Source organism: Lissotriton helveticus, chromosome 1_1 (assembly GCF_964261635.1).
Source record: "Lissotriton helveticus chromosome 1_1, aLisHel1.1, whole genome shotgun sequence".
Taxonomy (NCBI): Eukaryota; Metazoa; Chordata; class Amphibia; order Caudata; family Salamandridae; genus Lissotriton; species Lissotriton helveticus.
Genome location: NC_136057.1, coordinates 1,334,969,489 through 1,334,995,961, shown reverse-complemented (window position 1 = coordinate 1,334,995,961; position 26,473 = coordinate 1,334,969,489). Strand labels below are relative to the sequence as shown.

At 43.5% G+C, this 26,473-nt stretch overlaps 1 protein-coding gene across 1 annotated transcript in view; it reads left to right on the top strand.

Annotated features, from left to right (window-relative positions):
• STXBP2 (syntaxin binding protein 2) overlaps positions 1-26,473 on the top strand; it is a 326,348-nt gene that overhangs the window by 91,223 nt on the left and 208,652 nt on the right. The window lies entirely within an intron of this gene.

The window sequence follows — 26,473 nt, the reverse complement described above, 5'->3', positions numbered from 1 at the left end:
ACCTAGGAATCAGTGAGTGCGTATGTAGTAACTGGTATTGGTGTGTCAATGGTTTCAAGAATGGTAGTATGTATTTAACGCTGGGTGTATCAAAGGTTATATTAGAGTGTGTGGAGGTGCATTGTATTATCACATGAATGATATCATCAGTGATGTGATCAGTGATGTCACTGACCATGTCATGAATGATGTAATATGTGACATCATCAGCAGTGGATTTGCGGGTGCGCGAAATATAGTTAGTACATATAGGAGCAAGTTCAATGGTTTTTTAAATGCTAAATCCTAACTATATAAGGCCTGAAACCTATGTTTTTTTAAGTGAATATATATATATATATATATGCGGACTTGCTGGGTGTTATTCTGTAATTAATGGAATAAAACACTGTTTGGCACAAGAATACGGGTCTGATTTGTTCGTTCTGAAAACAGTCCAAGCTGAGTGACTGTGATGCAGCAGCGTCGAGCGAAGCAAATGGAATATATATATATATATATATATATATATATATATATATATATATATATTACCTACTGGCGGTCGCCAGTAGGTATATATAGTTAGGATTTTTTCTCTATGGGATTTTTGAAAATTCTATGTCTAATAACTTTGGCGTTTGTGGACGGAATTGGCTGAAATTTTCAGGAAAATGGAACATTTTGTTTCTGAGCAGCCCCTGAAAATTTGGGGGGGGTTCGTCAAGGGGGGGCCGAGAAAAAAGGGGGGTCCCAAAACGTGTTTTTAACATTGAGTTTCCCTTAGGGCGGTTGGCCTCACTTTTAGCCCGAACGGCTGAATGGATTTGCACGAAACTTGGCAAAATTGTAGGGACTGGTAGCCCGATGTGCCTTTTGTAGGTCTCAATATATGTGCTCCAGTGGATTTTGAGAAATTAACGTTTAAAAAAAGATATATATCTGTAACGGCGGACCGGGCAGCGCTCCAGGACGCGTACTTTTCGCGCAACGGAGCTTTGTGAAGCGAAGCTGATTGGTTCTCCGGCGTCTGTCAACATTCCAAACAGTCCGTAGCGGCCGCCATCTTGTCTCTCGGTAGGATCGAGAGACAAGAGGAGGCCAAAGCGAAGGGGCAAATGACCATAAGGGGGAATAGTAGATCCTCGCTGACCCCCTACGTTTGATGTGGAGGTTTTAAAAGGGCTCCGCGGGGCAAAAAAAAAACAAAATAATAATAATCGAACGGCTGAATGGATTTGCACGAAACTTGGCAAAATATTAGGGACTGGTAGCCCGATGTGCCTTTGCTAGGTCTCAATATATGTGCTCCAGTGGATTTTGAGAAATTAACGTTCAAAAAAAGATATATATCTGTAACAGCGCTCCGCTTCGCGTACTTTTCGCGTTACGGAGCTTTGCGAAGCTGATTGGTTCTCCGGCGTCTGTCAACATTCCAAACAGTCCGTAGCGGCCGCCATCTTGTCTCTCGGTAGGATTGAGAGACAAGAGGAGGCCAAAGCGAAGGGGGAAATGACCATAAGGGGGCATAGTAGATCCTTCCTGACCTCTTAGGTTTGATGTACCATTTTGTCAAGTTTGGTGTAATTCCGTTCAGCCATTCAGGCTGTAGACGTATGTAAATGTCCTATGGAAAATTGCATGGGGAAAACACATTTGAAAGTGTTGAAATTTAGAACCAATTAAAATGTTACTTTGGTTTTGTATTTGTGTGTGATGAAAGTTAATTGGTTATGTATATATGTCAAATGAGAGGAAACCACAGCCATTTTGTGATACTACTGTCTGAGGTACATTTGTGAGGAATTTTTGGTGGTGAATTTCTGGTGTTTGATTTACACAGTACTAACACTTCTGCTACTTTTAAAAAGGTGAGTTGTTAATTTGTAAGGGGAACTATGTTGTACACTTGAAGATAATTTGAAAAATGTTTTCTGTTATTTATTTGCAGTCCTTCTGTTATACTAAATACTTGATAAAGTTAGTTTTATATTATGTATTACTAAAAACGATAAATGAAAGTGATTATTTTTTTCTGCAATTTACAGCAAGCAATTTCAAAATAAAATGGCTCACAATGAAGAGACTGTGGCAATTTCTTTTGAATTGTCCACTACATTGATTGAAATTGAGAGCACCAATAATGAAATATTGTCACAAGGAGGACATGACTTGTATGATTCCATTAGATTGATTGAAATGGACAGCACCAAGAATGAAATATTGTCACAAGGAGATGACTTGAATGATTCCACTACATTGATTGAAATTGAGAGCACCAATAATGAAATATTGTCACAAGGAGGAGATGACTTGTATGATTCCATTAGATTGATTGAAATGGACAGCACCAATAATGAAATATTGTCACAAGGAGGAGATGACTTGAATGATTCCATTACATTGATTGAAATTGAGAGCACCAATAATGAAATATTGTCACGAGGAGATGACTTGAATGATTCCACTACATTGATTGAAATTGACAGCACCAATAATGAAATATTGTCACAAGGAGGAGATGACTTGAATGATTTTTTGATCAATCTCTTGATGGCGAATTTATCGAGTGTTTGGAGACCATAGAGTTACAAGAATCATCATTGGAGACTTTTAATGAGGACATTGCTGATGAGGACATGTTACTAGTTCTTTCAAATTTAGAAAATTCTGAAGAATAAATTTATATTTAGAAATCAAAAATTGTTTGAGACATTATTCATTTTTATTTTTAATTTATGAGGTTGTAGCGAAGTGATTGTAGTATAAAATGAGACTTATAGTATAGAGTGCAACATTTTTATGTTACATGGTAAGTTTACTCATATTTACTTCCCTTCTGCCACTATATTATCTCCAATGTGTATTTGACATCTCTTCTTCATCTCCGGCCTCCTTTCTCTCACTGTGTGTCTCCGATGCATCTTATCGCTGCTATTTTGTGTAATTACAGAAGAGAGTAAAATAAAATAGTTCGGAACGTGAAAAGGGGGCAAAGTAGAGTACTCCTCACCCCCTAGGCCTTTTTAGGCGGTCCCAAAAGGATCAGTTTCTGCTTTCCTGAGAGATTATGGTATGAGTTCCATATACCACAATAACTTGCATTACAACATGCAAGATATCTATCTCCTATTACCAACTTTTGGAGATATTCGCGCTAAGCGCGAATATCTCCAAAAAGTAACACCTGCCCTGAACAGTTCTTAGCCATGTTATCCAATGGGAGGTGGATAACATGGCTAAGAGCATTAGCTCGGTAATGCATGAATATCGCTGAGTTTTTAGCGATATTCATGCATTGCGGCCGTTTATTATCGCATTTGCGATAAACCTTGATAATAGCAAGGTTTATCTTCGATAATTTCTGACGATGCTTAGTGGTAAAAAATTGGTTGGTAAGCATCGTTAGCGATAAATATCGCTTAACTTTGGTAATATGCCCCAACGTCTGTTAACGTTCGATTCGAAGGAAATGAGGAAGTGTTGAAAAACATTGTCTGCGCCATCTTGCCTTTTTTGAAATGCCACACTTTTGTCGTGCACGGCAGCCATTTTAGATGTCTTGACCAGACCCACTCTCTGCACGCTGTCGATTCGTAGCATGGCTCCTCACCCACGCAAGCATCTTCCCTAGGCACTGGTCACCACCGCTCTCTGTCTTATGCATGGGCAATAAACCTCCCCCCATCTGCGCTGCTCTTCCCTGAGAATCACACTCTGTGCCCGCCCGACACCTCCCTTTCGCCCTATTCACTACCGCACCCTCTGACACTCCTCTTTCTCTGTGTCCGATTGTCCAGGCTATCAGCTAGCCCTGCAGATGTAGTTTATGGCCCCAGCTGTAAAGAATCACCCCTCTTCAAAGGAGTTATAGTAGATCAAGGCCCACACCCGATGAGATCCGTCACACCACACGTGTTCCTACTATCTGAAAACCATCCTGTATTGTGATTGGGGAGGGGACCGAGCCTGAAGCGGAAGATTCCAGGAATGACTCTTTGTACATCAAAGTTTTTACAATTATGTGTCACATTAAAAATATATAGCACTCCAACAAAGTAGTAGGAATATAAAACTTTAATAACATATAAATATATACAAGAAAACAAAAACAGTAAAAACATTTAAACAACGAAGAGACCGTGGCAATTTCTTTTGAATTATCCAATAGATTTATTGAAATTGACAGCACCAATAATGAAATATTCTTGTCAGTAGCGGTCTGTTGTGCGAATAGTTCCAAGGCAGCAGAACGCGCTGAAATCTAGATGGCACGAAAGTGATGTCTAGTAAGTTGCCGCCCAGCAAAAAACGGCGTGGGGCGCCGCGGGGGTGAGTGAGTCCAGTAGGCACCACAGCTATTCTTACCGGCATTGCAGAATTACTGCTGGGGACAATGCCTGTGCTGTAGCAGGGTCACAGCAGAAACAAAAAGGATTCTGTTGAAGATGTTGTTGGTTTTCAATTTGAAAACAGTTCTGGTGTCAACTGCTATGCTAATGTAGTGGTTAATGTTTTGTTTTCTCTAGAAAATGTAAAAGAGGGGGAGGCAGTCCAAAGTTCCGTTAAAAGGGCAAAGGAAAGGATCGGTGGTTTGAACTATCAGTCAAAAAGGGGAGGGGGTGCAATAATTTTTCCTACCAGGTCACACTGTGCTTTCACCGGAAGTGAGGTCTGCAGGATTCTAGTAATTCAAAGTGAGGCTGGCGCCAGCATGGGAGCGCCGACGTCCCGCGGATACAGTTTCGTCACTCCACGGGCGATCATGGCAGTCATTCCCCATCGGGGGTCGGAGACTCCCGCGGCTCCTCTAGAATCTTCAAGGTCGTGGAGGACTACGGTGGTGGAGTCAACCAGTGACCGGGCCATTTCTTTATGCTGGGCCCGCTCTTGCCAGGTCGACCGCCATTTTGAGAGTTCGGCAGCTACCGGCGATCGCGGGGTCACATGAGCGGACGGGCTCCACCCTGCCGGGCGAGACGTTGCAGCATGGCCACAGTGGAAGAACCCTTTTCCGGGCGCCTGGAGCGCTGAGGGTGCAGCTGGGAAGCCTCCACCTGGGGAGGCGGGAGAGGCCTGTTCGCACCGTCTCTCCCTCCCAGTGCACCCCACGGCGTCTCGCTTGAGATTTGTTATGGCCGGACCAGGCGATGAGGACGAGGGGGGGGGGGGGTCGGAGGCATGTGCAAGACATTCCCCCCCAGTGTTGTCGCAGCCATTATAAAAGAAAGAAGTGTCCCGTCCGTCTTCGGGCCGGGCTTCCGGTGGATGTCGGCCGGACGCCCCTGGCTCTGGCCCCATGAACGGGTTTCTTGGTTTATCGGCTGCAGCCGGATCCCGTCGGCCTCGGCCCCCCGACCGTTGGTGGCCGGACCGGAAGAGCATGTGGCGGGACTACCTGCAACTCTCAAGGGCCACCGCGGCCGGACTGGGAGAGAGAGGGGAGGGTCGAGGAGACATTCCCCCCCCCCTGCAACTGTTCAGCGTTGTAAAGGCAATCCCCTGGCCGGGTCCCGCTGGCCTCGGCCTCTCCTCCGGCTACACCCTACGTTAGGATCTCCTGGCCGAGGCGTGGCAGCAGGACCTGCCTTATATGGGCTGCTCCCGGCTGGGCGTAGCCGGAACCCTGCCCCACCTTGGAAGTTTCCAGAGTGGGGGCGGATGTTCTACTGACTTGCATTTTCCCTAGTCTATCGATTTTTTTGGCGTGGCAGGCGGTGGGACAGCGAGGGGTGATTTGGTTTCTCTTACTGTGTTTCTGGTCTCTCACCACTGGCATATTTTAACGTTTTCTTGTTTCTAGGACATTAATAGGTTTTATCATTACGTTATGTTATCGTTTCTTTGTTCGTTGTTTAATAAAAGTTCATGTTCATCAGTGGCCTACTGATTTTCGTTTTCCTATTTTTTTCTTTCCAGGTTGTTTCATGGTAAAGTTTCTGTTAACAGGATACAGTGATCACTTCGTTATTATTGCATATGTCCTTTTCACTAGGGGTGCTCTCTGGTCGGGCCAGATGACGTATCTCTAGTAAATGGTCCGGGTGAAAAAGGTGCATCAATCAGTGGGGAGTAGATAGGCATGACAGATTACAACGGGGGAGAAAGGTCCGCATTACGTACCCTTTCACTACTTGCAAAGATTTTCCTACGTTTATTTGCAAACAGGGAATACCTCCAAAAAGAACTAATTCCCAAACAGTCAATGTTCGGACAATCAATCAATCAATGAGGAATGAAATAGGTACGACGTGTTAAAGGCTTGCGTTACCTACCCTTCACTATCTGCAAAGGGAGAGAGAATATTCCTATTCTTCCTCGTTTGCAGGTAGAGAAGATCCTTAAGAGAATTAACTTCGAACAATTCAATGCTCGATTGAAACAATCAACAAGGGGTACTGTGAACACAAATGAACGCCGCTTATGTACATACGCATTGCTATTTTCAACAGGTTGTTCCTAATGTTTCTATTTTAGCGAGGTCAAAAAGAGATCCCATTAGTGGCCTACTGATTTTGCTCGATTCCTTTTGTTTTTTTACACGATTTTTCGCTATCTGCAAAGACTAAACAGAGTATAGCGACTCTGTGCTTGTTTGTAAATAGAGAATGAACCAAAGAGAACAATCAATCAAATGGAGAGAGAAGCAGGCACGACGGATTACAAAGGGGGCAAAGGGCTGCGTTAACTACCCTTCACTATCTGCAAAGAGAGAGTACTCCTAATAGAAATGAGGGGTGGGGGGCAGCATTCAAAGCAGATCAGTGTGCATAAACACGAAAATGTTTTTACTTACCACGTACTTGACATTCGACAGCTTATGATATTTGCTATTAAAAAACCATTGAAATTCACTGAAAAAACCATAGGTTATAGACCATATATAGTTAGGAATTAGCATTTACAAAACCTTGAAAATTTACTGAAAAAACCATAGGTTATACACCATATATAGTTAGGAATTAGCATTTAAAAAACCTTATTTTACTCACACAAAACCATTGAAATTCCATATATAGTTAGTTGCACTAACTATATATCGCGCACCCGCAATCCACTGCTGATCATGTCACATATTACATCATTCATGACATGGTCAGTGACATCACTGATGACATCACTGATGACATCTCAAATGACATCACTGATGAGATCACTGATGACATCATCCAGTGACTGTGTGTTTCTGTAAAGTTTAAATATGTTTTACATATTGAAGAATGAGTAGATGTATAAGTGTCTGGACGAAGGATTTAGTAGGTGCATGACTGAATGTATGAGTGAGTGATTAAATGTGTCTCACTGAGTGCATGGGTTAGTGACTAAACTGTCTTAATTTGTGCATCATTATGTCTGTTGTTCTGTAAACTGCTGCATGTGTTGATCAGTAGCTATATGATTAACTATATGGGTTATTGATTGATTGTCCAAGTATTTGTATAGGAGACTGAGTGTGTGTGTGGCTGGCTGGGAGGTGTGTGACTCTGTGCAGATCAATGTGTACTTGTATCAATGATTGTATAAGAAAGTAAGTATGTGTTAGTATATGTTTGAAAATGTAAGGTGCTCTATGTTTAACTGTATAGACAAGAAAATGGAAGTGTGATTGATTCTTTACAGGACTGACTAGGTGTGTGAGTAACTCCATGGATGAGTGGCAGAGTGTAAGTGTCTGTATAGGTGTATGAGTGCATATGATAGTGTTGTAAAGATGAGTGATTGTATGTATGAATGATTGTATGGGTGAATGAGTGAATGTGTGTGTAGACGTAGGAATCAGTGAGTACGTATGTAGTAACTAGTATTGGTGTGTCAATGGTTTCAAAAATTATACTCTGTATTTAACACTGGGTGAAACAGAGGTTATATTAAAACGTGAGGAGATGCATTGTATTGTCACATGAATGATATCATCAGTGATGTGGTCATTGATGTCAAATGAGATGTCATCAGTGATCTCATCAGTGATGTCATTTGAGATGTCATCAGTGATGTCATCAGTGATGTCACTGACCATGTCATGAATGATGTAATATGTGACATGATCAGCAGTGGATTGCGGGTGCGCGATATATAGTTAGTGCAACTAACTATATATGGAATTTTATATACGGAATGGTTTTGTGTGAGTAAAATAAGGTTTTTTAAATGCTAATTCCTAACTATATATGGTGTATAACCTATGGTTTTTTCAGTGAATTTTCAAGGTTTTGTAAATGCTAATTCCTAACTATATATGGTCTATAACCTATGGTTTTTTCAGTGAATATATATATATATATATATATATATATATATATATATATATATATATATATATAGATAGATAGATAGATAGATAGATAGATAGATAGATAGATAGATATCTATCTATCTCTCTCCACTTTGAAGCGTGACTAGGTTAAACCTTGCGCAAAACCAATATTTCAACCAGGCTATACAACAATGTCTTTGGAGGGTGCTCCAGGGAGCAGAAAGAAGACAACCACCTGCGTCCCAATAAATAATCCTCTGTTACTGCAAGTAAACAGAAGATAGACAAAACAAACAGATATTGTTCCAGAGCAAAAGACAGACAAGCAATCAAAATCAATAAAACATCAGTCCAATAAGGTAGCAGTCCAAAATATTCTCAATTATTCTTCTTTATTTTATTTCTTTCATCCTGTTCATAACCATGGATGTACGCATAGGTTCATAATAACAGATTGATATGGATGGTGAACCAAGATGTAGCCAGTAGCCAACACGTGTTTTGTCTTGGGTAAACCGGCCAGCAACTTCCTCGGGGCATCACTGAATGTGGCGTCACTCTATATGACCCCACCAATTAGTTCCTCAGACCACGACAAGCCATTAGAAATTGAAAGCTGGATGTTTTCCATTATCAGGTGGTTAATTCTTTTAACCAAACCAGTAGCTTGAGGCCTGAATATGGCAAACCTTTCTTGTTTAACTCCCAATTTACAGAGAAACTCTTGCATTCTTTTGGACACTAGTTGAACTCCATTGTCTGACACAAGTGTCTTAGGAATTCCTTCATTCATGAACACTCTCTCCATGAATCCGATCACTTCTTCAGTTTCAATGCAATCAGTAGTTTCAACAACAAGCCACTTGGAGTGGTAGTCCACAAGAACCATCAAAAACTTACTACGCAAACCAAGTTTGAAATGGGACCAGGAAAATCGATCGCCACCCGTTTCCATGGACGCTTGGGAAACTCCACACATACAAGTGGAGGCTGCCTTACTTCTTCGTTTTATCACTTCTAGCGCACACATTACACTCCTTAAAAACCACCTCAATGTCATTGTCCATACCCGACCTCCAAAATGACTGGCGGACACGCCTCTTAATCATATTTCTGCCCAAATGCCCCTCATGAATGAGGAAGGATACTTCATCATGCAACATAGCCGTGTCCCACTCCTCCTTATCAAAAGCTTGTTCTTCATTATATCTGATCACATCCACTCCTTCTTCCAGTTCCTCCTCAATCATATCCACCGGAACCCTAGATAAATAAATGGCCACCATATTTTTCAGACCTTATTTAGACAATGGCAACTCTCTTTATCTTGGAAGCACTCAATTTGTAGTGAGAAGACTTCAAGTGGTACAAAATGTAGTTGTGCACACTTTATTAAAGATCCCTAAACATATTTCAGTGACCGCTGCATTGGCCTCTTTGCACTGGCTTCCTGTCAAACAAAGGATACAGTTTACGACCCTCTGTTTGGTCCACAGTGTTGCGTACAATAGAGTGCCCCAGATTTTTACAACACTTTATATGACCTTTTACCCTAAGAGGATCTTACGATCTAGTACCTCTTGTCAACTCACAGTTCCCAAGATCCATAAGTCGAGATACCGTGGACGATCATTTGCCTGCCTTGCTTCCAAGCAGTGGAACTCTTTACCCATTATGATCCTCAGAGAGAGGATGATTGAGCTTTTGAAAGCAACTAAAAACTGTTCCTGATCACGGTCTGAAATATGGTCTGCATTTTCCACTTAGCACTGAGAGGTCCATTCTGGGAAGGTATATGTGAGAATTTGGCCTGGCATATGCTGTCCAATATTCTAGTGGCCACCTTGCACCAGTCCAAACGACCCTTATTGATGGTAGGTTTTAAGATAACCTATATAGAAAGCTATCTTAGTGGTAGCTGTGGAGAGCAGCCTTCAGGCTAATTCTTGAAGAAATGTAAAGCAGCTTGTTTTACTAGTCTATAATCTCATGAATGACCAATTGAAAGGAGAACCACACCAGGTATATATATAAAATATATGTATTTATTCTAAACACATCCCTCTAGTCTCTTTATGAGACTATAGGCAAAAGTACATACAGTAAACTAGCACAATATACGTTGAGCCCTGGGGGGGTACCAAACCATATATTAAGAAAGTGGTATAAGAACCACGACTGACATAGATACAAGGCCTAGAGCCTTCAGAACCGCTGGGGCCACCAGGAACCACCCAAGGTAGTGACACAGGGGACCCACGGGGGATGCGTGTAGTATCTAAACACAGGTGTGAATCGCCATTAACTTCTATGGGGAAAGTCGCGAATGGAAAATTACAGATTAAGGACACTTGGAAGAGGACTTGGAGCAAACCCCTTTAGAACTAGGAAGTTCTAGAGTCAATAACCACGGAAGTACCGGAGTACTCGAGTTACCTTACCCAGGGAAGCTGGGTGCAAAGGTGTCTTTTGATGTCTGGTTTTGTCGTTGTTTTCAATGGCGATCTGCTGCTGGCGACCAAGTCGAAAGTGTCCGGATGGATCCATGGGTGGATTGGAGATCTGAAGAACCTGAAAGCAGAGGGGACAGAGTCTTGGTCACTTGCCAGTGACCAGAAAGGCGATGAGCGGATGTCCACCGATGTCAGGTGCTTTCAGATGAAGAAGGTGAAGCTTGACTCCTCAGCCACGAGGACCAGGAGGCATCGACGACCAGGTGCTGGATTTGAGCTGTCCCACGGAGGATGTCTAGTGCAGCGGTGTCTGTATCCGGATTGGACCCAACAAGTCTTGGCAACAGCAACCCACGCAGAAAGCAAAGATTGGCTTTGGTGTAGACCAGCAAGGTCTGAGGGACTCACCACTCGGTGGGGAGTCATGGCACGTCTGGAGCAACCAGGAAAGCCTAAGAAACAGAAGTTACCTTCATGGGGACCCACCAGTCGACAGACCAGGGATTGCGAAGGAGCCTCGAGCGGAAATGCTAGAAGCTGACCCACCGAACACTCGTGGAGTGTAGGCCCACAATCTTTAGCGGAAACTGTGCTTGGGGCTTGGACTACAAGTAGCCCAATGCAAAACTTCGGGAAAGCTCGGGAAGTCGATGCACTTGCCAATGTGCATGGTGTCCAGGAGTTCCGGTTCACTCGTGGGGGCTGCGTCTCAGCTTTGCTGGGATCTCGTGTCGGCCTCTGAGAAGTCTGGAAGTCCGTGTCCTGAGTCGCAGATCCGTCTAGATCCGGTGGGAGCCTTCAAAATGCAGACCGGCAAGATGCTTCATTGGTGCCTGTTTGAACAGGGGAGTCACTCCTTGACCCCCAAGGGAAATTCTTCCGTCTTCTAGTAGAAATAGAATGTCGAAGTTCCAGGATATATGTTGCAGAGTTTTGTCCAGGTGTAATCTGAAGTCCTAAGGACTGGGTTCCTATATTTATACTAAGTTAGGGGGTTGGACTTACTTTGGGGACCCACCTATGGGAGGGTCAGGGAAGAGGGGTGGTTACACCTATTCCCTTTGTCCAGTTTTGTGCCAGAGCAGGGGCTGAGCGCCCCTGCAACCGGTTTGAACTGGGTTATGCACAGGGACACCAAGAGTACCCCCAGCACTGTCTGAAAAGCATTCTATGAAACCACCCACCCTGCCCCAATATACTAAAGCCTGTCTGGGAGGTGGTTACACCTCCCTGTGACAGGAAACCTATTGTCCAGGCCTCCCCTGCCGGAGTTTCGTCCAGCAGCAGGAGGTCAAACTTGTGTCTGTGGCTGCAGCATCCATTTTGTGATGCTGGGGCTCTTTTAAACTATTACCGGTTAGGTTAGTGTGTACATGTCTTCTCCCTCTAAAAGGGTGGAATTCTACCCCCGCCGCCAGGACTGGTGGGGGGGGGGGCGAGGGGGGTAGTATTCCAAAGAGTTTGACACCAAACACATGTTTCCATGCAGCCATTCCAAAGTTAGCTTTTACCGCAAGGTTATAATGCACTTAAGAGTATATGATCTGGCTGCATCACAGAACAGTATCAGAGAATAGATTCCGAAAGCTGCAGAGGGGTCCTGCTCATGCATGGGCACCTTCTCACACAAAACCAAGCACTCTGCCTGCAGGATTGATAAGGCCTTCCATAGGAGTGACTTATAGGTTTATATGTGTCAGTGATTTAAAGGTAGATATAGGTAACCTATATCTTAGTAAGGGGTGCATGCACCACCTTCCCCAGGCTGCAGAAGCAGACCTGTGGTGCGATTTTGGAAGGCTTCCCAGGGGTGGCATAATACATGCTTCAGCCCCTGGTAGGCCTCTGGGGTACCTGCGCCCTTAATACTTAAGGCACCATATACTAGGGACTCACAAGGGTAACCCAGTAACCAATCTGGAGTGTACCTAAATTAATGAAATCAATTTAGAGAGGAAGCAGCTAGGCTGGGGTCCTGGATAGCAGGGCCCCAGCCAGACTAAAGTCGAAAAACAGTGAAACACCAGCAAAAAGTGGGGTAACCATAGTAAGCAGATCTACTCTCCTACACAATGCATTTTAGAAATGCAGAGAATGGTATAGCAAAATATAAAGGGGAATCCAAACGCAAGTTTACTGAAGCATCTGTAAGGCACCTCACAGACCAATACGCCTGAATGCCCAATATGATAACCCTTAAAGACCTGATTAAAGTGAAATGCGAGCTGAATGATCTATACACAGTGCAAGCAGGGAAAGTGTTGTTTAAAATGCACCAGAGGAATGATGAGTGAAGAGGAAGCAGGCAGGTGGGAGTGAACAGAACAATCACGGCAAAACTGAGGGACCCGTGTGATATTCTTAAGGAGTTCCGGGGTTTTTATACATGGTTCTATACCTCAGAGGATGATGGTGATGGGAAGGTTGAAGACTTCCTGGACAGATACACAATTCCTATACTAAAACATAGTGAATCTGATTCCCTAAATGTTGCCATAATGGAAAATGACATATGATGACAATTGATGATATGGCATTGGGGAAAGAACCAATGGAGGATGGCTATTAGGTGGAATTTTATCAAATCACTAAATTCCTGGTCGTACCATTGCTGGGTAAGGTTTTTCTTCAGGGGTTAGACGTGAGTAGAGTGCCATCGAAAGTCAACAAAGCCGAGATTGCGTTAATTCCCAAACCAGATAGACCCCTTTGAATGTGCAAGTATAGGCCAATATGGCTTATAAATGTGGAGGCTAAAATACTGACTAAGGTACTGGTGACCCATTTGAGAAAAATGTATCCCTCTGCTAATCCACCGTACACAAGTCTGATTTGTCCCAGGGCGGTCCTTGGCTAATCATCTTCTGTCCCACATATTGTAGCAGGTTAAAGCTGACACAGTGGTCAGGATTCGACTTTCTTTAGATGCTGAGAAAGCATTTGACCGAGGGAAGTGGGGATACTTGCTCCGCTGAATAGGCTTTGGAGGCGACGTTCTTTCACGTATACAAGAAATGTATCATTCTCCATCCTCATCAGTCAGTCATGGAGGCTTTGACTCGTGTTTTGTGGTACATAGAAAGCAACATTGTTATCTATCAACCTTATTGTTCTTGCTTGCACATAAACCCTTGGCAATCGAAGTAAGGCAATATGATCAGATTGAGGGAATACAGATGGTAGCAGGGGAACAAAATTGCTTGATGACACCTTACTGCCCACCCCAGATACTCAACAGAATCCATAATCAACCTCATAGATCAATTTTCGAAATTCTCGTGTTATTGTATTAATTGGTCCAAATGCAAAGCACTCCGTTGACGTGCATTATGACACAAGTGGCCCTGGGCTCCTTCCCCTTAAAATGGAAACCAAATTGATTGAAATACGGGTGTTCTTGTAAACAGACTTGGTGACTACGATAAAAGAGAACATATCTCCCCACATTGAAAGGACACAAATTGTCTTCAAAAGATGGACACATCTAATTCTGTCACTATAGTGAGATGTGCAAATAAAATAAAAATTAATGTGGCACTAAGTCATGCCGCGTTAGGGGGAGCAAGGGCATTCCTTCAGCAGAGACTCGAGCAATTTGGCAAGAGAAAAAAAACCCAACGTTAGGAGGCTCATGAGGCATCGATAGGAGAACAACGAAGTTTGCTTGCATAATAGCAGAAGAACTTTAAATATCTTGATTGTAGGCACATTGTAGCACTACATTTTTTCACTCTTTTGTAAATACACTTTTTTACTTAGGAAAACGTGAGTAAGGTGGGGTGTGGTGCACCCCGTCCTCAGGAAGGAGTTGATCTCCGAAACATGTCGACACACCCAAGAGGTGATGTGCTTAGTATCACATAATCACCTCATCCTGCACCTTTTTAATAGTACCAGCCCGGGGGCTCATTAAAATGTATACTGACCTACCCCACAAGCCTGGCACTTTTTAACCATTCACTCACTTAAACCCCTCCACCACATACTCACATTTAACCCTCACATGCACCACGTATAGTCATTGGATCAGTGCTCCCGTGTAGTCGTAGGTCGTAGCACGCCGCATCCCGTAGAGGGGTGCGAAGACCCCTATGATGAAGCATGACACCAAGGGTCTTTTTGGTGTGTGAGGGGTATTTTAAAAACACTATGTGCTCCCCACCACTGTAGGGAACACTTCACCCAAACAGGTGGATTCTTGTTGTTTAAACATATCGAGTTAGGGAGAACGAATCCACTCTATATCTCTCTCTCTCCCTTTGTTGTTATTTATGGTAACCTATTACTAACTGCCAATGATGGTTGAGCATAGGATCAACCCAGTCCTACAATCATCACATGAAGCCCGACAGAGATCACACAAACTAACCAAATCTACAGCGTTTTTACATTCACAAGCCCCACTCTGACGTAACATGACTCTTAGAATGGTGCTGGGGAGCAAAAATAAGTTGGAATAAGTGAAAAGTCACAAAATCACCTCTATAGGAGACTTGCTCACCCAGGGTTCAATAAAACATTTGTAGATGTTCAGCATGAATTTCAGCTCCCTGCCACACAATTTTGAAACTATTCCCAACTCATGCGTGTCCTGAGAGACAATCTGGGACACGATCTTCTGAGAATTACACTGTCGCCGATCCACAAATACATATACACATGGAAAGAATTTCAGGGCACGACCCCAGGCTTATTCTCCCTTCTAATAAACTATGCCTTTTTCCAAGATACATCACTAACACTATGTAAATGGTGGGAATCACACCTTCAAAATTTGAAGGCAATGAATTCCAGGTCCTGAGTGGGGACTAGATAAAAGCTTGAGAGTTGATCGGCTAAGTAAAGTTATTTTAAAATTCTTCATGGATGACACTGGTCTCCGGTTTGACTGTTTCAAGCTAAACTGAATCCTGACTCACGATGCTGGAGGTGCGGACTGGAAAACTGGGATATAGTACCCATTTTATGGGAATGCCGGGGAGTGTCGAGGTTTATTGGACAGATTGTCTGGGGAATTAGGTTTGGCAACTGACTTAATGGCTAGGCTATTGATCCATTATGATACTTCAGATTTGCCATCTCTCCAGTCCCATGCAAAACAATGGTTAGCAGCAGCCTTAGCAGCAGCCAAAATATCTATATTATGATACTGGAGGACAACCACAATCCCGACATAAAGGATGAAATAGCGCAATATGGAAAGCTAAATTATAAAATTAATTGCACTACCCAATTTGAGGCAGTGTGGGGACGAGTTCTGAACGTGTAATAAGGTAATCTCGGGATATGTCATGGAGTGTCGTACAGTGCTTGACCCTGGTTCTCTCTCTTCCTGTTCCTATCCCTTTCTTGCAGTGGAGACGCACATTCTTTGGAGGCACAAATATGTAGGAGGGTGGAGAGCAGTCAAATGTATTTTTTCCCTGTTTTATGGAGCATGTACCTGCTGGTTGGGAGCTATGGGATGTAGTTAAGTTTGATTGGGGTCCCTCATTACAATGGTCGAGGGGAGTGATGGACCATTTAACTTGACTATTGAAAAATTATTTTATTAGTGAATTCTACCTCTTTATCTAAGGTGGCATACTGAGGGCTGTGCAGGTAGGGGTAAGGGTTCCACTGGTCTTGACTGTTTTTGGGTTATCTCCGACACGCGCTAAGACATTAAATATTGGCTGGATTTTGACACCAGCCTGAGGTCTTTGTTGTGATGGACTGTGGGTAGGGCAACGTTTGGTGAGGCTATGTATTCTCGCTGTTTAAAATCAATAAAGAATTGGCAATCAAAATGAATGTGTACTTCTGCCCAGGTAGATTGTTCTAGGTAGGAAAATGTTCTAAAATTGCTTGAAGGTGACCAATTTTATGCATTTTAATATACTTAAGTATATTATAAAATTGTACCAATGTGATTAAATTGAGCAAGGAGATAGATCATGCACTGTCTTCACTGCATTAAATGACAATACATGTATCTTTAGATGGATTTTAACTCCTGTCATCTTGAAGCAGCCGTTAGTCTTTCCTCATTTCCACCCTTGCTGAGAATGTCCAACTCTGATGATTTGAGATAGGCTGCCCATTGTGGGCATGAGTCAGTTGAAAATCAGTTGCAGGATGTGAGATAACAAAGCTCATGTGCTGTACTACGAAGGCAGCACACATAATAAAAAGGACAACACCACTGTTTTATAATTGTGCTATTGTTTGGATAACGCTGCCACCCAACTGCATTTCAGGAGCCCAATTACAAATTATAACACAAAGAGGTCAGGGACGGATTATGTGCTTCACAATCTGCCACTAGTGTGCAGTAAAGATATGCTAGTCTCCACTGGAGGATGCAAGTTTATTGGGAGCGGAGGAGCTGTGGGTCTCCGGCGAGTACCTGTGTGTGTCTTAGTAGACCTCCTCAAAGTAAATGACCCAGTAATGGAACTGATAGAGTGAAGGAGCCATATTCCCTCATCCGCACGTACATGAACATTGAAAAGGGACTTTCCTTGGTCAACAGCAGGGTCATCTAGAACTAGAGGTGTTACAACTAGGTAACTGGCTGCTTGGCCTACCATTGCCCTGCCAGTGATACTACACCTATGTATAATTTTAATGCCACTAACCACTCAAATTCATCTCTTGTACCTACTGTTGCCCTCTTACTCTACCCGACTAAACAAATAGTACACATTTGCCCTGTTAACCTCTGATCAACTGAGTAACCTAAACTTCCATTTCAGTTCTGTCCCTTTTGAAACTGGAGCACACCTCATCTAGGAATGGTTTTCACCAATGCCCTCTGCATTATGAGAAGGGGAGGATCTCAGCAGGTGAAGCTCATAGAGGGAACAAACTTCAGACTGATTACTGTACAAAGGTGTTTCAGGTTTGGACTCCTTAGCATTTATATACAGCAGAGGCCTTCAAACTGTGCACCGTGAATACATTCCCAAGGGGTGCGCAAATGCATCTACAAGGACTTGTAATTGAAAACGACCTAGCAGCACAACCATTTTTGGTTGGCACGTTTTGAGGATGATCCTCATTTATATGCAGAGGTTCAAGTGGATAGAACGTGTATAGCTGTAATCGCGAGTGCCCTGGGGGCGCAGTCAAAGACATGGCTAAAAATAAGAAATTATTTAGTTTCTATCTTATTTTCTTCATGTGAAGTAATTGTATTTTATAGAAACATGCACACACCTGAAATGCAAAATAATTGCAAGCTACACTAATACGTGAAAAATGTTCTATTTTACATTATGACACCTCACTTAGCTAATGCGATCAGTGCAGAGTCTGTGCGTGAACAGAAAGTCACATAATTGAATCCTGGTTGGCACAGCTTTGCCGTCGCCTCGGAGCAGTGGCCTACAGGAGGGGAAAATTGATGCAAAGGAGATAACATTCGTTGGGGTGTCAGATATGGCAGGAAGGTGGAATGGGGTAAGATGGGAGCCCATATTTTTAACAAAGGGCATAGGAAACAGCCCACTTCTCAAAACAGTAGCCTTCATTAGCGATGCAGGTTCAACGGTACTAGGGTGCTAAACAAAAAGAGCGACTCCTTCAGCCAAGGGGATATGGTCAACAGTTGCCAAAGAACAATGAGAATTGCCCTAGGACCAAACTTTAAATAAAACAATGTGTGTGAATTCTGCAAAAACTTACCACACAAATGGGTGATTATAAAAAAATATATTATGTATTAAATCTAAACACATCAGAATTAACACATGCAGTTAAAACCATATAGCACACATCAAAAACAATTAATCATATTCACAAATGCATACAACTTTATTTGTTTTAAAAGGCAGCTTCTTTTGCACATCATTGAATAATTAATGTGTACAGATTTCAAAACTTTCTGTATTCCATAGTGGCTAGCTGTATACTGTCCACAATCGTCCACTCGTTTTGGTGAATAATTTTATGCAAATCACGTTCTGTGGGACAAATTCGTAACATATTACACATACAATGGTTCTTTCCAATTAAAATTCAACCATTTGTAAACACTTTAAATCACCTTCTAAAATAATTTCATACATTTATTTTACAATCAGTTTCCTTCCTTGCTGAGTCTCTACACTGGAACACCTCTATACCAAAGATATGAGAGTACTGAATGTTTGAACCACTCGACGAAATAACATATATTAATGCAGAGGTTGGTTCATCAGTGACCGGATGTTTTAAAATCAACCCTACACTCACAATGGAGTAATTGCACTGATCATCTGTTTACTTTCGAAGGGATGGTAGTACCCTGCTTTATATCAACCAGCCATAGACTATAATGTTAGCTTGAGTGTGACTAACCAACTTATAAAATGGCCTCTCTCTGTATCTGCAATCAGGAAGCTGCTGAACGCCAATGAGGTTCTGTTCAAGCTGGTAAACCTCTGTGTGGCGCTTGGGTGTATAGAAGACTCTGTGTTGGATAGGTGTTATTCCTACAAACTTACAGCCCTGAAGAGTCACATCTGTTGCACGGTGTGGCGAAACACGTGTCGGATAGTTTGTCTTCTTGTACTGATCAAGTTGAAATATAAACATTTTCCACATGGAAACTTGACCTCCGTTATTTATCAATGGACACTGTTATAAACATTTGGTTCTGACACCAGAACCTCACCACACCCAATACGTGTGTGCACAGGACTTTGTTTCATTTGTGCCGTGTGGGCCTTGATCCACACACCTGCAGGGGTTGTTTCTCTCCTGGGTTTGTTCCCCCTGACGTGTTGGCACCGTGGACTTATGACACATGATATTGAACCTTGAAAACGTACACGCTTGAGCGCCATCACTTCCTGTACCCAATCCAAACCCATCACAGTTACTCATACTTCATGACTTTGTTTTACTTTCTTTTAAGAAACTCCCCTTGTCCCTGTTGCCTTCTTTTTAGGTCTTGCCTAAAGAATGCTTTTAGTTGTCTGTTGGTGAAAGGCCTCTTGCGGAATATATTAAAACTTGTAATGCGTTATGGGCTAGCCCATTGATACCATTGGTTAGCTTTCATCTCAGTGTCATTTGCTTGCTTCTTATTCAACGGCGTTCCTTCCTCTTATTTTGTTTGTTCATCCCCTGATCAGAGCTTCCTTAGCTTTATTTTGACTTGATGGTCTATTATTTCCTTCCGCTCACATTAGGGAACTACTTTTTTCTTTCTCTTTCAGCACTTCATGGGAGGGCACTTTTTCTTCCTCTTTCCTTTGCCATCTATTTTTTCTTTTATTCTTTCCTCTGCCTTAATCTCCTCCATTGTCCTGCCAACTGCTTATCTCAGTATTGACTCTCCTCATCTGCTTCCCCAGCCTCCATGTCAATTAAAAAAAATTAAAAAGCTGACAGCTCTTATTTGCTGCTAGTCTATTCCATTTTTGAAAGGTACATTCATGCCCATTTTAATTCATTTTTGTTGAATTTTGTTAATTTAATACTTCAACTGGCATCCACTGTAACGATAAAGAATTAGGGCATCATGTCGCAAGCATGTGTTTGTAACTAATCCCTGCTCATATGTCATCACATTGGACTGCCATATCATCATGAGGCTATGCACATCATTGTGCTTTTCTTCCAATTTTTACGAATTGCCTACCACACAGCTCCAGCTGCATGGTGGCGAAAGACTTATTGCGGTTTATCAAAATCATACGGCCCCCCCATTACTTACCATTGGTTGTCTTTTGTCACTCATTTGCTTGCTTCTTATTTGACTACTTTCCTTGTCCCATCTTCTCCATCTTGTGTTTGTCTGATCCTTGAAGTCTAGCCTTTTTTCCATCCCTTCATCGGCTGAATTGTATTCTTCCACTACTCACTTACAGGGTACTTTGTTTGTGGCATGTGTAGCTGCAGATACACATGCTCAGCATACTCCTGCAGTCTGTCGGGCTCGGTCGTGTACCCGTTTTGGCGCCGAGGCAGCCACACCAAACCCAGCCTACGTTGGCCCCAGCACTGCCTGGTTCTATGGAGCCGAAACAACGGTTCACTTTGAAACCAGTCGACCAACCACGGCAGACTCCAAGGATCAGGAAATGCTGATTTTATGTTGTCTCCATGAGAGGTCGAACACTCCGCAAAAGAGAAAGTTTTTTCCCCACCCCACACGGAGAAAATTCCAGCAAAACCTCCTCCTAAGGTGCAGGAGACTCTTTCTCGTAAGCTAAAGCTTAACTTTGAGGCACAGCTGGCATTGGGGCTACCTTTTTATTTTTGTTCAAGCACTTCTTGAGAGTGCATTTGTTTGCCAGTTCTCTCCATTATCTGCTCCCCCGCCAAAATGTCCACCCCCCCTTGTTCTATGTTGCTCTGTTATACGTGTGTTGATTGCTATTGGTCGGCCTTGTGTGCTTCTCACCCGATACCCGTGTTGCTCTCACCCTCATGCACTACTTGCCCACTCATGTTCTTCTCCACCTGTGCTCTGTTACTTATTCTCTTTAACATGTGCTTCTCCCCAGCATTGCAGTCTCCTGCATGCACTGCTTCCCCCCCCGCCCTCCCTCCCCCCGCACCTATGTTGCCACTCACCACCCTAACATCATGGTCTTATTGATTTCATAATTTTTTTTATTTTGTAGTTAAATGTTTTTCATTTTATGTCAGAACCAAAGGGGAGGATTATGTTCATCTTATTTTCATTTATTTTCACCAGCAGACTTCATCATGTTCATATCAAAAGTACCTTTCCCATAAACCCACGGGAAAGGAACTGCAAACAATTTTGACCTATCAACAGTCTCTCAAATGTCCTCATAATGAGCATGTCCCATAATCACATCCTCTTTCTTTCCAGCTCCAGCAGGCAGATAAGCGCTTTCCTACTCTCTGTACTTTTTATTGGAAATATCATCTTTACAGTGTGTTTTTATTTGCAGGACCCACCGCTGTAAAGCGTGTCAGCACTCTTTCGCGGCCGGCTCGTTAATTCCTACATTCTCCCTGGGGCCGTGTGAGTGAGGTGAGGTTCAAGGCCCTCTAGAGGATGGATTAACAGGAGACACGCAAACCGCATCTTTGTGCTCTGTGGGTGATGGGCTTTCAGATCAAAGCATTCCGACACCGTCCGTCCCCGCGGAACCTACGCCTGTCATTCTAAGTTCCCCGGGCCTGCCTGGAAGTCTATAACGCCCTTTGGTTTCTCCAACTGGGTCAGTACTTAGTTTGGGTATATTTTTCCACACTCACGACGAGCTTACCCTCACGGCACTCGTTACCAAGCGGATCAGTATTTAAACGGTTCATAATTCAGCATGAGAAGCGCTTAGCCCTCATTTGCTGCTGCTCAAGGGGTCGGGCTAAGGCAGGATATTTGAAGCCCTTCTAGATCATACTGGGTATAGTTTGGCCCCAGGCAAGTTGCCATTGTGTGCTTCAGTATGCCCATCTGTATACTGGTTCCACCCAGTGCCATACAAGTCCCTTACTGGGGTTACACATTATAACTGAAAGTTTACTTGCATTTAAGGAACTTGGAGGCTGAATTCATAGATGAGAAGTCCTTGTTGGTCCTTCCTTTTGATGATGAGTGCTGTGAGGCAGTGGATGCCTCAATCCAACAGCGGCTCTGCGATCCCGCCATTGAAGAGGCGCCTCGTTAGGATTGATTACGCCTGTCCCACGCCTTTCTCTATGTCACTAGATCCTTTTCCTCCTAAGTAGTCCCTTACTGCACATGATCAGGGTTTCCAAAGACCGCAAAAGCGTAAGGTGGACACAAGGTCGACCTATCAGCTTCTGATAGGCTTAAGAAAGCCTTCCTTTCCAGACCCCTTCCCTCCGGTCTCGATAATAACTACTGGGCCCCGTACCAGATGAATTTAGACCCCCATACCAAGAAGGGGGAAGATGATGGCTCCCATGGTGTCTCCACTGACGAGGCGGGCCTTCTCGGTCATGGTGACGTCGCCTGACCAGTTTCAACACCTGATGACCAGGATGGTCATTCCTATAAGTTAGATTCAGATGATCCTATCCATCCCTGGTCAGCGGAATGGTCTCCTTTCACCAAAGTTGCAAAATACGTGGTGGACTGCCTCCATAAACCCCTTGAGAAAGAGGCACATGCCTTCCTCACGGCAGAATGTCTGTGTCCCTCCCTGGAAGGGCAGGTGACCTGCATTCCGAATATTGATGCTAGAATCGCGACCTTTCTGATGAAGTATTGTCGAGATCCCTAAAAGTGTATAGATCGGTCCTGTAGCTCCTGCCAGGGCAAACTCCTTTATTTAATAGGGCCTTTAACAAAGATCCTACAAGCAAAGATAGAACAAGCAAAGTCCTCAGGTATCCCCTTATAGCCCGAAACCCTCTCTGGATGGGTGCAGCGTCCTGTAATTTTTCTGGGCAATGCTAATTGCGCTTTGTTCACGGAGCGGAGGCGCTCTCTTCTAATTAAGTTTGATCCCAAGATGGGGGACCTGGTTTCCACAGAGGCGGGGGCAGTGCCCAAGATGGGGTTATTTGGTGACCCATTTATAAAGGAGTTGGGGGAATTTGTTGCTACTTTTGTGTCCCTGTACAAGGTACAGGCCATTAAAAAGATATTGCACCCTCATATTTTTGTCGGGTCAGTCGCAGTAGGGGGCGCTCGATCGGCCTCTTCTACACACAAGCCACATCTCGAGGGCATAGCTACCTTAAGACGCAATGGCAGGACCAGCCTTGCCAGGGGGTTCTTACCCTCCAACAGAGGTCAACGAGGCTCAGGTGCACGAGGCTCCTCAAGAGGGCAGTTTCATGGCGCCCAATCAGATGAGTGTTTGCTCGATTCTTTCTGACCAAAAGTGGGAGGTCGATTAGCTCTATTCCTTCACAACTGGGAAGGGTTGACCTCAGATGCGTGGGTCCTACAGACAGTACAATTTTTTCACATTACGTTTCGCCAGTACAAAGTATATGGCCACGTTGGGCATTTTTTTCTGGGACACTAGCTCTCTTGCTAGATCAACGGGTGTCGGATATGTTGCGCAAGGCCACTGTCGCTCCGTCTTTTCTTCACCCAAGAAGTTTTCTCAGCAACATTTTTCTGGTGGAACAGCGGGATGGGGGTCAGCACCCAGTGATCCTGTTGGTTTATTGCCATTTCAAGATGGAGGGCATCCATCTGCTGCATAGTATGGGGTGTCTGCATCTGAAGGAGGCCTATCTGACCATACTTATTTTTGCTCCTCATCACAGGTTTTCTCGAATTCCAATTGCAGGGGTAGGTGTACAAATTGAATACTGTGCCTTCCGTTCTTTTTTTCTGGACCGTGGTGTTTTACCATGGTGCTCAAGTCGGTGAGGGAGTTTCTTCCAGCACAAGGTTTCAGACTGGTCATTTATCTTGACTACCGTCTCATGCATCAATGTTCCGTAAAATTGCAGTAACCATTACAAATGACGATTCACCTGCTGGAAAGCTTGGGTTTCATGATAAACGAGAAGGAATCTTTGTTGATCCCATCCAGACAAACAACTTTTCTGGGTTTCAAGATAGGTTTCCTGGAAAAGAACCTCAGCCTGCCATCATGAAAAATAGATACGTCAGGAACACAAATGGACACTCTCCAGGCCAGCGACTTCCTTGCTCTGTGTCGCCGGACTTTTGGCCTCCTTCATACCGGCAATATTCCCCGGCTGCTTCATTACAGAGACTCGGAATCTCTGAGAAGTGATGCACGCTTCCCCTGTTTGCGATGATTATGAGGATGTCTGTGGAGGTGAGGAGGCAGCTGGTGAGGGTGGTTCTCATCGCACCCTTTTGGAGGTTGCAAATATGGTTTCCAGTTTTTCTGAAACTTTCTTGGGGATTTCCAATCCGTCTACTCCATGCTTCGAATCTCCAAGGTAATTGTGAATATCGTTCAAGAAACCTTTCAAAGCTGTCTCTTCCCCAACTTTTGGCCACTGGGTCATGCGGGCTTTGAAAGCATTCACTCTGGGTGCGAGATTGGAGGATGTTCTGAGTGCAGCCGATTGGTCATCAGACTCGTGTTTAAAAGATTTTACTTTAAGACAGTTTTGGAAAAGTTGTCTTTGTAGTGGACAAGCTTTGAACAGCAAAATCCTCGCTTCCTGTCCTGACATGAAATATAAAACTTCCTCGCATTTGTAACGGAAAGCTTCAATTCTATTAATGACACAGAGGTGAGGATTATTCCCACCCAAGGTTTCTGATGACATTATCTTCCCCTCTGCAATTCAAATGCGGTGTCTTATAGGACTGTAAATGTTTTTATTGTACGATATGAGTATATTTGCCTTGGTTATTTGATGTTTTCAAATAAGGACTGTTTTTCTTTGTTTTATAGTACAATTAAGGTTTGTATAGTACTAATGGACGTACTGTTTTTCTTGTGGTATAAATGATACATGTATCGGATGTTGGTCTGAGATTTTTGTATGTTTTATTCCAAGTTCCGATTTAATTAAAGTTGACTGAGTTTTTCATGTGAAACCTTTACTGTTGCAAGATGGTAGGAGAATGGGATTATGGGATATGCCCATTACCAGGACTGTTAATTGATCAATACTGTTTGTTGTTCCTTTTCCATGGGTTAATGGGAAAGGTAGTTTTGATATGAACATGTTGAAGTCTGCTGGAGAAAATAAATGAAAGAAAGTTGAGCATTATCCTCGCCTCCATGTCCTTAATAGAATTGAAACTTTCCGTTACATATGCTAGGGCATTTTACATTCGTATTATTTGCTGTTCCAAATCGCGCCCACCATCTTGGATCGGTACATTAAAAAGCAAATCTAATGGTTCCCATGTCGGTTTGCTGACACACCCATGCATTGTGACGCATACACTCTTGAGCGAAATGACCAGATCAACAGCAGCAGTTGTCAACACTCTTTCTTGGGGTTTTTTTCACCAGTGCTGCGCAGCATTTGGAAAATACATTTAGCTTTTTTCCTCAAAAATTTATATTATCACCAAAAGGCGTGGGCAAAAGCAATATGTCTGAACGTTGCCACCTGTTGGCTTTTCCAATGCTTATTGATTTTCTTTAGTTATTTTCTTTGCCAAAGCTGCATAATATTGGTAAAAAGAATTTTTTCTGATGCTGCGCATTTTCAGCTAATAGCACTGGCAAAGCTAATTTATCAGACACCGCAAGACATATTTATATAGTCAATGCTCGTTTTGAGATGCTGCTTTTCAGCAACCTAATTTACTTTTCCTCATTCCTTTGTCGCCATTTTGGATTTCTTCATTTTTGATTTGCCATATTCACAAGGGGCTTAGCAGATGTGCAGAAGGTGTAGCTGTTGATTGTGGTATACGAGACGAGCGGGAAAGTCAGAAGTGGAATATACCCTTTTAGGATAGGAAGTGGCTGGTGCCAAAAAGAAGGCAAAAGATGAGTGCAGATGAGCTTGTCCTCAGATGACTGGTCAGATAGACTACCACTTTCTACATCTCTCCCTCTCAACACTCCTTGCCAAACAAGCAACACAAGACAGAAGTTTCAGAGGAGAAAAGAAACCCCTTTTGTGCATCTCCCTCCGTGTGTCACTACAAGTACAATAAAGAAGCCCCAGGGGAGTGCGAGTGGGGGAGGCAGGCCCAGCGGCGGCGGCACAGCCTCCCACCTGCCTCCGCCCCGCCCTCCGTAGCCTGCCTCACACTGCCCGGTGTTCTGCGGGACACAGGAAGCCAGGCGAGACTGATCAGGACTGCCTGCTTGAGGGCGGGGCCACCAGCACAGACAGGAAGCGTACGGGAGCCTACCTCACACTCCTGTGACGAGGAGGGAGCCAGCGTGTGTCCCAGCGAGGC